Raw genomic sequence first — 12,897 nt, 5'->3', positions numbered from 1 at the left:
AATTAAAGCATACTTTTAGAATAATTCTGTAACATGGTGTTTGTAATAGTTGCACAGTGGACAGTTCGCCCTGTAATTTTATTCTGTTAATTTGACCTTTTTAGGTTCATGATATGTTGCTAAGTTAAAAAAAAAATAAAAAAAAAAAAATAGAACCAGGTAGCACACCTCAGGGTTTATCAAGAAGCTCGTATTCAGATTATAGGAAAATACTCCAAGCTACAGAATAATGATGCCAGGTAGAGAATCATGAAAGAATCCTGACCTTTCTGACTAGTCCCTAAAAGAATGAAATGACACTCATGCATCCAAGCATGCAAACAAACTGGAACAAATAATAATGTATTTGTCCTACCTGTCCTTTTTGTGATCTCTTTCTTTATAACTAATATGAATTTTATTAAAATTCCTCAAGCTATACTAAGCTTAGATGGACTTAATGGCTGCAGTACTAATTGAAAGCTGTGGAGCAGATACATAGCAGAAATACTGCGTGTATGCAGTGAAGATTTGAAGTACTTTTAACATGACACATTGCTTTATTCTGCTTTAGATCCCTAAACTATGTTGTTTGAAGTGGAAACTTGCTTTTGTCTTCTTTCTTCTGATAGTCAGCATGTGATCACAAAAAGCTCAGTTTAGCTCTCCAATTAACTTCTGATTCTGGAAATTACTTGATTTCCTTTGATAACCTTGAAAGGTTAAGCAATTAATAACATGAGATATTAATTCATATGCAGTGCAATACAAAATGATATGACTATAGAATTGCGCTGTCAAGAACAAGTGTTTTCCTTGTGAAAGTTTTGTCTAACAGGATAAAATCAGATTGATCCTATTCATAAATATATTATGATTAATACAAGTAGAACTCTTAATTTATTGCTTTCCTTTTCTCTACTCTTTTCAAAAATTAAGAAATCTATAAAAATGTGCTATATCTTGCTTTAATAGACTAAGCTCTGAGTGTCTCATTCTCTTTGAAGAGCAGTATGAGGAACTACATTGGTTCCAACACTATTGGTGTCAATACTGAAAAAAAAGGAAGCTGCACTGTAACAGATTGAGGTTAGCCCCGTCATATCTATAATTAAGAAAACAAACAAACAAAAAAAAACCCCAAACAAAAATAAACTGATAAAGAAGTTGAAAGGAAGTTCGCCTCAAGTGAGCTTTACATAAGTGTGTGTACATAAATGTGCTCTGTTTCAATCTAGCCAAGTGAGTCTCCTGACGTATCTTTCTGAGTACAGGATTGAACTGTTTGTACACTTGAATGATGTTATCCTGAAAGACCTGACAGCTTTCCTGAGTTCCTTTCCTAGCATCTTGTCTGGTGCTGATTCACAAGTTCTCACACAGTGTCTCATATGCCCCTTACAACAGCTCGCTGTGTTTGAGCTGCTCCTTCACATAGAGGAAACATATCCTCTATGTGTCTGTCTTCCTACCCCATGTTTCCTGAAGTGGTCAGGCAGTGGGATTAGTTGATTGCTGTCTATTCTGTCTGTTTCCCAGGCCATGCACATTCATGTACATATAATCAAGCGGGGAGCCTTTTCTATTTCTTCCATAGTTTTATTGTTTCTGCATTTCCTTCACAACTTAGATGCAGAGTACACCGCCACCTGATAATATTTTGAAGAATCACTATTCCAGGTCTCCTGTTACAAATATATGGATTGATTCAGATAGAATAAAAGAATCAACCTCCATGATATTGCACCAAACCAAAAATTTGTTGCGGCATTTAGTGTTCATATAGCACTTTGCATATATAAATATCTAAATGTGCAGAGAGGTCAGAAGGTGCTAGCAATTTATTGTGCTGGATGCTGAAGTCCAGGGGGAAATGCTTTGCTAAAAATACTTATCCAGGCAAATCAATGAAATAAGCAAATCCCAGATTTGGATCTTATTGTTCTCTGAGGTGTACCTGCTCCATGCATTATATTGATGTGTTTCTAAAATATTAACGTAAAATAAGTCTTCTTTTTTTTCCTGATGTCAAGTGAATAGATATAGAAAATAATTTAACCCACAGTAATTCTTCAAAATTTTAATTCCAAACAGTATGTTTCTTTTTCTTTTCCTCTTATAGGCAATGCAAATTAAAGTGGAAAGGTGGGAAAAGTTGGTAAGTTTTATTATCTGAATTCAATTTTCTTCAGCTATGCTCCCTCGAGGACGTTAGCAATTTACCTACTGATTTACCTTTAGTTAGAAAGTATCATGAAGTTTTTCTGAAAACACTTAAAAAAATCAATTACAGGACTATGAATTCTACATGGCGAAATGATTTATTGCTGGATCATCCTGCAAGACCTAATAGCTGTAATAAAGAATGCTTTGAAATAAATAAGACATTAAATTGTTTCACCATATGCCCATAATCATAATTTTCTTGCTGAGGGTCATAGAATAGCTATCCTTAAAAGAATGAGACAAGAAGCACAGACTTGTCTGTTAACTGGTGTTCTGTAAGTAGAGAACAATTGGCACAAAATACATTAAATCTTGTATTTTAACTGGCCAAATTATTAGAATACTTGAATTTACTTGGTGATGAAATACTTTTTAAAGAAGCAACAGCAACAAACAGACAGAACAAAAGAAGGCAATGAGTTGAGGGTAAAAAGTTAGATGGAAAAAGAAATCAACAAGCAGATGAAGACAAAGAAATGAAGAGAATAATCATACTAAAGAAGTTTAAAACTAAAAAATTTTTTTTTTATTCAAAGATATTTCAGAAGTTTTCAACATGACCTTCTGTTGGTATTACCTGATATTCCCTTTAAAAATCTGAAGTAGCAATTCTTGTAATTTCTAGATGTCTTATCTTACAAATTCACTAGCTTTGTCTTTCTTAGGGTAATGGTTAGCTAAGAAAAAAGCAGTTACCAGCTGTCCTGGGTTTACCAGGAGTCGTTTTGCTCCTTCTTAGTAACTGGTGCAAGCTCTGTGTTTTGACTTCCAGCCTGGGCAGAGAGCTGATAACACCGATTGTTTTTAATTGTTGCTAAGTAATGTTTATTCTGGCCCAGGACTCTGTGAGTCTCATGCTCTGCTGGGGACGAGGGAGGCCGGGAGGAAGCAGAGACAGGACACCTGACCCAAACTAGCCAAAGAGGTATTCCATACCACAGCACATCATGCCCAGAGAGGTAACTGGGAGTTACCCAGAAGGGCAGGCTCTCTCTCTTTGGGGGGGTCGAACTCGTTCAGCGGTGGTATCGTATTCTCTTGTTATTTTCTCTTAGCAATATTATCATTGGCGGTAGCAGTAGTGATTTGTGTTATACCTTAGTTACTGGGCTGCTCTTATCTCAACCCGTGGGAGTTACATTCTCCTGATTCTCCTCCCCATCCTTCCTGGAGTGGGGAGGGTCGGGGGGGGGGGGTGAGTGGACGACCTGTGTGGATTGGTTTAAACCATGACACCAGCAAAGGAAATTAAAATAATCTGTGTTAAAAGAACAAGTTCATGAAACAAAAATAAAATAAGCAAAATGCAAATAAAAAATAAACAATACATAAAATAGAATGTCCTGATCTAAGACAGAAGAAAGGTGGTTATCTTAAAGTGCTTTCTCTTTTCTTTCAACCAACTTCAAGTTCTTAAATTACACTGAGTATAAACATAGTACTAAAAATATTACTTTACTGGTGTTTATTGCTTAACCAATCTTTCCTCATTAGCTCTAGTGCTTCTGGTCTCTGACTACTCTCTAGAGATTTAAAAATATCAAACTCAAAAAAAATGACTGCATAATGTTTTGATTAGCATTTCTTCAACTGGTGTACTTACTGGTGGACAATTTAGCCTTTGAAAGGTTAAAATGCCAATGTCAGATATTGCTCATAGATATGCCACTATATTAGTAACACTAGCAGCATTAGTGATTGGTAAAACAGGTACAGACAACTATTCATTATCTTTTCCAGACTGACATACAATTAATTAGTTCAGTTGTTAGTATTTATAGCTGGGATTTCTGAACATAGTGAACTCTGAGAATTGGAGGTGCTGAACTGAATTCTGGAACATGCTATATGTCAGGGAATCTGTGAGGAAGCTCTAGTCCAGATTTTTGCCACTTTTCATCTGAAATAATATACAGAGTAGGATAGAGAGTGGACTAAGGATACTCCAGGAAATAAAAACTAAAAAAAAAAAGAAAAAGTCCAAAGCTTTGTGTTTATTTGTATCCTGACCATTTCATTATTTGCCACTGTGTTTATTTTATGGGTGTCCTGGTTTCAGCAGCAGCAGTCATTTTTACTCCTTCCTAGTAACCGGTGCAGTGCTGTGTTTTTGACTCATGCTCTTCCAGGGAGGAGGGGAAGCCAGGAGGAAGCAGAGACAGGACACATTACCCAAACTAGCCAAAGGGGTATTCTGTACTACAGCATGTCATGCCCAGTATATAAACTGGGGGCAGTTACTCAGAAGGCCCAGATCGCTGCTTGGCTAGGGCCGGGTATCAGTAGACAGGTGGTGAGCTGTTGTATTCTCTTCTCTTGTTATTTCCCTTATCGTTATTACTATTATTGGTGGTAGCAGTAGTGGTTTTGTGTTATAGCCTAGTTACCAGATTGTTCTTATCTCAGTCCGTGAGAGTTACATTCTTTTTATTATCCTCCTCATCCCTCTGGTAGCAGGGGCAGTCAAAAAGATGGAGGGATAGTGAGCAAGTGGCTGCATGATTCTGAGTTACTGGCTGCTAAGGGCATACTGCAAGCTAAAGGGCAGAGCAAGGGACTTCCTCTACTCTGGGAAAGCTCTTTTTACAGAAAGTCAGGATTTTCTGGCACCAGATGTGCCACAGCAGTGTTGTAGTAGTGTAATTAATGTAGTAATGTAACCGGCTGGGCTTAAACCACGACAATGGGTAAAATAGGAATTACGGCATACTGACTATGTAAAGTAGTCACAGCACTGCAAACATTCCAAATGTGTGTTTGTAAACCTGACGCCAACAAGGCTGTCTCTTGTTCAAACATGAAGAACATAGTATCACACTGGTATTCTGAAAACCAACTTGAACATGCAAAAGTGCAGCCCAGAGAGACAGAAACATATTATGACCTCTTCAACTTTTATTAGTTCTCTGTATAAACTCAGTTTGTTAGTTTCTCATTTAGAAAGAGTTAGAATTGATAGCTTTGTCTTCATCTATCTCTCTGTATGAAGCATACTATAGTTGTGTTTGAGAATCAGACCATCAATCCATTGGGCCTGTGTGGAACTGGCTGTGTCCAGGATAGAGCAGCCCCAGCCTCTCCTCACAGAGGCCATCCTGCACCCCCCACTGACAGTACCTGGACATGGACACCTGACACAGCACAAGGCTATTTAACACAGCTGTGACAAGTACATCGTTTTATGCAGCAAGGTCATCACAAGGGTCCCTCGTCAACCCAGTTGCTCTGCAAGGCATGGGTCTCCTTGTTGTCACCATTACACTCCGAGGGACCAAAGTGAATGAAGTTTCTAGTTGTAGTTTTTGGAGAGGTTTCTGTCACTGAGAGACAGAGTAGAAGATCCAGAGCAGCTCCAAATACAAGGCAGCACTTTGGAAAAAATTAAATATAATTTTGTTCGATCATTTGTATCTTTGGAAGCAAGATTTTGGACATTCTTTTAAAATAATTATTCTTCGTAAGAAAGATGGGGTACCAAACTTTCTTTAATAATTCATGTCAAAAAATGCTAACAACTGTATATTCCCTATCTGTAGGAGGATATTTCTTTAGTCTTTAAAAAGAAGTTTAAACAACTAATGAGAAATCTACCTTATCCTTTGTCTTGGGTTCAGCAGTAGCAGTCATTTTTTCTCCTTCTTAGTAGCTGGTGCAGTGCTGTGGTTTTGACTTTCAGTCTGGGAGCAGCACTGATAACACTGATGTTTTTAGTTACTGCTCAAATGTTTAGTCTGACCAAGGACTTTGTGAGTCTCATGCTCTGCCAGGGAGGAGGGGAAGCTGGGAGGAAGCAGAGACAGGACACCTGACCCAAACTAGCCAAAGAGATATTCCATACCACAACACGTCATGCCCAGGATGTAACTGAGAGTTACCCGGAAGGGTTAGTTCACTGCTCGGTCGGGCTTGGTGTCTACAGGTGGTATGTATTCTCTTCCCCTGTTATTTCCCTTGCCATTATTATTATTGGTGGTAGCAGTAGTGGTTTGCGTTATACCTTAGTTACTGGACTGTTCTTATCTCAACCCGTGGGAGTTACATTCTTTCGATTTTCCTCCCTGTCCCTCCAGGAGCAGGGGAGGGGAGAAGCGGCGGGTGTGAGCAAGTGGGCTGCGTGGGTCTGAGTTACTGGACTGCACTTTAAACCACGACATGCTTTAGATTGGATATAAGGAAGAAATTATTTACTGTTAGGGTGGTGAGGCACTGGAATGGGTTGCCCAGGGAAGCTGTGAATGCTCCATTCCTGGCGGCGTTCAAGGCCAGGTTGGACAGAGCCTTGTGGGACATGGTTTAGTGGGAGGTGTCCCTGCCCATGGCAGGAGGGTTGGAATTAGATGATCTTAAGGTCTTTTCCAACCCTAACTATTCTATGACTCTATTCTATGATTCTACCTTTGTGATAGAGATTTCCATATCAATATATTCAAATGTATAGTCTTTGAATCAGCTAGAGTCAATATCAAAAGGTCCTATAGATAGAAATAATCACAAAAAAGTAGGCAATGCTCTTCTACATACATACACATGCAGTCAAGCTGTCTTCTGGATGATGTTTCCAAATGTCCGGAGACATACCTGTAGTCTCTTGAATGGCTCTTTCTTACATTTTTGTTACAAAGTCATCAGGCAAGCTCATACCATCTGGAAATAGCAAATAAGAGTGGGTTCATCTAAATAAACACTAATGTTACCTATACACCTGAGAGCACAGCAGGGATCAACCATACTGAGAAAAGGGCATGCCCCCATAACCTCTCTTCTCCTGCTAATGGAAATACAAATGCAGAAAACAAAACCATACTCTTATACTCAGCAGGAGATTTTCTTAGCTGTTGGCGTGACAACTGTTCCTTTTTTTACTGAAGGTAAAACTACATTGACATGTTTTAGAATCAATTGCATGTTTTCTGTAGGATTTCCTTTCAATTTTCTTTATTTTCCCCTTAGATAATGAAACATGAAATAACTGTCAAATCTTTTGTTTATATAGCAATTTCCATTCTAGTGAATAACAGTAAAGATACAGATTGTCAGTGAAAGTCTGGGGGTCAATCAGGCTGAATAAATACATTGATCCTTTGTGATGCAAAGGAGCAGCAAAATTACAAGTGTAAGAACTGTAAGAAAAAAGTTAATTTAAGAAATCAACAGCAATATTTTTTCTTTCAGGTGCCATGAGCTTCAGTGAAAGCCTTGAAAAATCAAAGAATTTGTTTTTCTTCTTTCATTTTGAAGCCTTTTCTCAACATTCTCACAGTTCTTATATCAGGTCCTTACTAACTGTACATTAGCATTGTTGAAGGATAAGGGACTGAGTCAGCCAAATTATCATCACATAAGTTTTTTACCATTTATTGCTCGAAAATCAGTCTTTTTTTTTTCCTGTGATTGTATATTTTATGGCACCCATAATGCTACAATATAAAAGCCATATATCTCAGCCTATGGGTGCTAGAAATATAGCAGGATAGCAAAAAAAAAAAAAAAAAATTTAATTTCTATGCGCCTAGTACATTAAGGACCATGAGATAAATACTGGATATTTTCAATGGAACCATGGGATTTAAGTCAGCATCATGTATGTTATCTGCCATAAAGAGTAACTCATTCTCTCTTCCTTTCTAAGGCAGATAAAATAACGAATAATAAAAATTAAAAACAAACAAAAAAAAGCAAAAAACCCCAACAACCTCACAACAAAAACAAAAGAATAGCAACCACCCGAAACTAATCAATCAACCAACCAAAGAAAACCCCAGAAAATAAAAAGAACGGATAAAGGCAATATATCAATGATTTCACTACAAAAATACTTTTTTTTTTTTTTTTGTTCCTCTTCCCATTATGCAGAAAAATAAGTAATGACAATACTATGGAGGACAGTAGATCATTGACAGCTTCATAGAAAGAGATTTCTTATATCCCTCTGGACCTAATTAAAATGGTAATTGGTTTTCCATGATGAATGGGACCAGCTTTTTTCTTCTACTACCTGGTGAAAATCTAGGGTAAGAATATTGACTTCAGAAACATTATTCTGTATTTACAGTGATATGAATGAAACTGCAATTTGTTGTTGTTCTTCTGAATATGTTCTGAATTTACTTTTGTAAATTCTTCTTGCTCTGTTTATTTTTCTTCACCACCATTAAGGCTTCTAAAACTCCTCTGAATTTCTGTGGTATCTTTATTTTGCTGTCCTCTGTCACAGAGGAACTTGAACTTCTTTGTTTTGACCACATTGTTTTGCTGCTCTTTCAACTTTATGCATTTATTTATGCTTAGATGGCTTTTTTTTTTTTTTTTCCCCTAATGTGGCCTACCAAGAATAGATTTTCATTTTTTCCACATTTGATTTTACATGAATTATTGAATTTTGGTCATTTTTTATTCAACTTGTTCCACATTTCCTCCAAGTCAGCTTTTCTTACAGTGCAATATCCTTGTGTTTGCTGACCTCCTTACAGAACCCCCTCAGCTTTTCAAACTTAATGACATTATAACAATGGTATCCTATCTACTTTCCAACTTTAACCTTGTTTTTCTTTCAGCAATAGCCTCATTTTCAATTATTTGGCCCTTTTGACCTCATTTGCTGTTTGTTCAACTTACTGTGTAAGAAAGAAATGTTTTCAAAACTCATTCTGAAGCTTTCTTATTTCTATTTCACAAGCTGCGATTTTCTTTCAGGGAAGAAAATCACAAATAAGTACTGTATTGTATTAGACAATTATTTTTCATGCATAAAACTTTATGTAACTTTTGCTTATACTGTTTAGACCTGTCATAGCAATACAGAATGCTTTCAACAAGAAGTCTTGTTTACCTTTTCAATGTTTTAACTCAATCCTTATTATTTTGCTATACCAGTCAAAAAAATGCTTTAAGCAATTAGAAGTCTCCCCAACGTGTATTTCTGGTTCCACATATGCTGTCATATGTTAGTCTAGTAATAAAAGTTAATGTAACAGGATTCTGGAGAGTTCTTCTTTCAAGAATAGAGTCAGAAGACAAGTATCACTATCAACACTTTGTAGCACTGAGTAGCAGTTGCAGTTTTGGAAATCTTGAAAAAAAAAAAAGAATCTAAGTGATATAAAAAATTAGTTTGCACTCTCAGATACAGTACATGTTAATTTTTGCAGACATTATCTCATCTGTTTTTGTTAAACTCTTATTCTGCAGATTCTACCATTTCCCCTACCTGTCTGTCCCAGTACTGCATTATTTTCATTCCTAAGCTTTTCTTCTTGTGTATTGTTACTCAATAGAAATCCAATATTTCTCGCTCAAACCACCTCTCCATAGTGAAAATGTTTTATTATCCTTCTCCTATAAGAGCTTCTTATCTTTGTAAATACTATTATATTTTTTCTTCTTCTATAGAACAAATAGTTCTGATCATTTCAATCTTCATTTGTAAGCCATGTTATCTGGAACTCACTAAATGCTAATTTCTTTATTTTGGACTTTTGGAATTTAGTACCAAGAAAAGGTCATACAAATACCAGAGTAGAGGAATTGTTTCACACCTGAAGATAGGCTGAAAGAAAAACATGGTATCTAAAATTTAATCATCTGAATCCAAGCTCATTTCCTTATGCACCCTTTGTAGAAAATAAACAGAAGCAAGTATCTACAGAGATTGATTCATGTAATCTTTGTTGGACATCTCTGAAGAAGCCTCAAATGACTAAAGAACTTTAGGATTACTTTTGCAGAAGCAGATTCTGTCATTGTAGACATTTAAGAATAGGTGAATTGAATTTTATTGTTGGAGGTTAAACAGTGTTGTAAAGTGATAGCATATTTACTATTTCTGCAGCGTGGCACCATTCACCTATATTCAGAAATATAATATCAAAGTTCTGGTAGCCATCAATACTGCATCTCCAACTTGCAGAAGTGCAATTTATGATTCCTTTCTGAGTATTTTTCACACTTCAGTTTTTAATAATAACGCACTTTTCTTAGGCAAATTCTCTAAAGTATGATTCTTCACAATACTAAATCTCCTCTGCCATTTTACTTGTATTAACAAATACAATTATTGCATTTAAAAAACACTAGTGAATATTATAGAATCATAGAACGGTTTGGGTTGGAAGAGACCTTAAAGATCATTTACTTCCAACCCCCTTGCCAAGGGCAGGGACACCTTCCACTAGACCAGGTTGCTTAAAGCCCTGTCCAGCCTGGCCTTAAATGATTCTGGGGATGGAGCATTGTCCTAGGTTCAGCAGTAGCAGTTATTTTTCTCCTTCTTAGTAGCTGATGCAGTGCTATGTTTTGCTTTTTTGGCCTGGGAACAGTGCTGATAACACCGATGTTTTTAGTTGCGGCTCAAATGTTTGGTCTGGCCAAGGACTTTCTGAGCCTCATGCTCTGCCAGGGAGGAGGGGAGGCTGGGAGGAAGCAGAGACAGGACACCTGACCCAAACTAGCCAAAGAGGTATTCCATACCACAGCACATCATGCCCAGGATGTAACTGGGAGTCACCCGGAAGGGCTAGGGGGACTGCAGGGTTGGACGAGGTATCGGTCGGTGCTTGGCTGGGGGTAGTGGTGCGAGTTACTGGTCGTCTGGTGTTAAGGTGTTATAGTCTTTCCTTTTGTTATTTCCTTTATCATTATTATTATTGGTGGTAGCAGTAGTGGTTTGTGTTATACCTTAGTTACTAAACTGTTCTTATCTGAACCTGTGGGAGTTGCATTCTTTTTGATTCTCCTCTCCATCCCTCCAGGAGTAGGGGGAGGGCGAGAAGGGGGGGAGTGAGTGGACGGGTTTTGTGGTTGGGTTTAAACCATGACAGGCATCCACAACTTCGCTGGGAAAACTGTTCCAGTGTCTCACCACCTTCACAGTAAAGATTTTCTTCCTTCTATCTAATCTAAAGCTACCCTCTTTCAGTTTAAATCCGTTACCCGTTATCATATCACTATATGCCCTTAAAGAAGTCCCTCTACAGTTTCCTTGTTGCCCCCCTTTAGGTAGTGGAAGGCTGCTATAAGATCTTTCCAGATTCAAAAATATCACAAAGCCAACAAAATTAAATAAATGTTTTTCTTATTGCCTTGTTTTCATTTGGGTACTTACTAGTACTTTTTACATTTGTCCCAATCATTTTCAAGCAAATGATGGTAAATTTACTATTTTGTCATCGTCTGTCTAATCTTTTGTACTCCTTTGCAGATAATTACTGTTTGTTTAGTTGGGGTTTTTACTGTCTTAAAAAGTGTTTTCTTTAATTTTCCAAAGATAACCATGGAGTGTTCTGAAATTATTTGATCTAGGTATTTGAGTCCCTTAGGTTCTCCATCATTTGACCTGAAAATGTCTTGTTTTCTGAAAATAGCTGAAATAGTTTTGTTGCAGACATGAAACCCTCATAATGTATAAAACGGGGACACATTAAAGGAATGTTTACACTTTACCTTCTTGTACAATTCCAGCACAGAAAAGCCAGTCAGCAGTAAGGCTTTCTATATCACTAATTTTGTGGATCAATTTAAAATTCCCAAATGCAATTGCTAGGCTTAAATACATAACACTTAAGAAAAGAATATTTAAATAGAGCGTACTTAAGGAAAAAAAAAAGTTTAGAATATGTGTCTGTGCAGACAGAAAGACAGAGGTCATGAAGGTAACTTGTTCAGCAGTCAGAAAAGTATTCTGCAGTGTTTCTACTAACATATATGATGAAAATGTTTTGGTGGTTGTTTAATTGAAAAAAATTAGCTTGTGCAATTGAGGAAAAATAACGTAATTTTATGTCCCTGTCTATGTTTCAGGAGCCAAAAGGTGTCTGGCTTTTTCTATATCCTCTCTTCAGCTTGGTTCTACTCTTTTAATGTGTATTTTTACATCCCTCTTCAGAAAAATCATCTAATAAGATTCTTGACTTGAATGATTCCAGCTGATTTCTCTAACAAGACAGACTTATACTCAGCACATCTTGTACTGTATCTATCTCACATGCTATGAATTATCTTACATCCCTGTTTATGTCTTTGAGAACCTACTATGATATTAACAATGGAATGTTGCGGAAGATCAACGGACAGCACGCCGGTTAATATAATCAGAAACTGACATTTATTCGCTTCAGAGCACTCCCCTTTATAGCTTCCAAGCTTGGTCACGCACTTAAGCTTTGCAATGATTGGTTTCTACAAATAATGCAGAGACAGCTGATTGGTTCCTTAAACAGCATCTGGGAGCAACAATAGCTGATTGGTTCCTTCTTCAGCATCCAGGAGTTATTTTTCTCCTGCAGAACTTCCGCATACGTGGCCACAACTTTGCCCTGAAGTAATCTGTGAACTAAGCTGTTAATCCTTACTACAAACTCTAACCAATGGCAAGAGTCCTGGATCGTTCACATGCCCATTGTTTGTTAAAAAGCTCTCAACAGAATGTATCCGATTATTTTATCAAGGAAAGTCTTTGCAACCAAATATGCATCTATTTATGATAATGCTGGTTTTGTATGATATTTCGTGCTATGAAATGTTTTTGTTATCATAAACTGGTTCACTTAACACCTGTCTTTAATTGAAATCTGATTCAGATTTTTTAAGGAGAAAAATATTGTATGCAGGAGCAAATATTTTCAAATAGATTCAGAGTGATAATTTTTTGTTGAGTCATTCCACCAACAATACAGATTGCAAAGACAACGAAGTTCT

This window comes from Lathamus discolor, chromosome 5, assembly GCF_037157495.1.
Source record: "Lathamus discolor isolate bLatDis1 chromosome 5, bLatDis1.hap1, whole genome shotgun sequence".
Classification (NCBI taxonomy): domain Eukaryota; kingdom Metazoa; phylum Chordata; class Aves; order Psittaciformes; family Psittacidae; genus Lathamus; species Lathamus discolor.
This window is presented reverse-complemented; position numbering follows the sequence as displayed.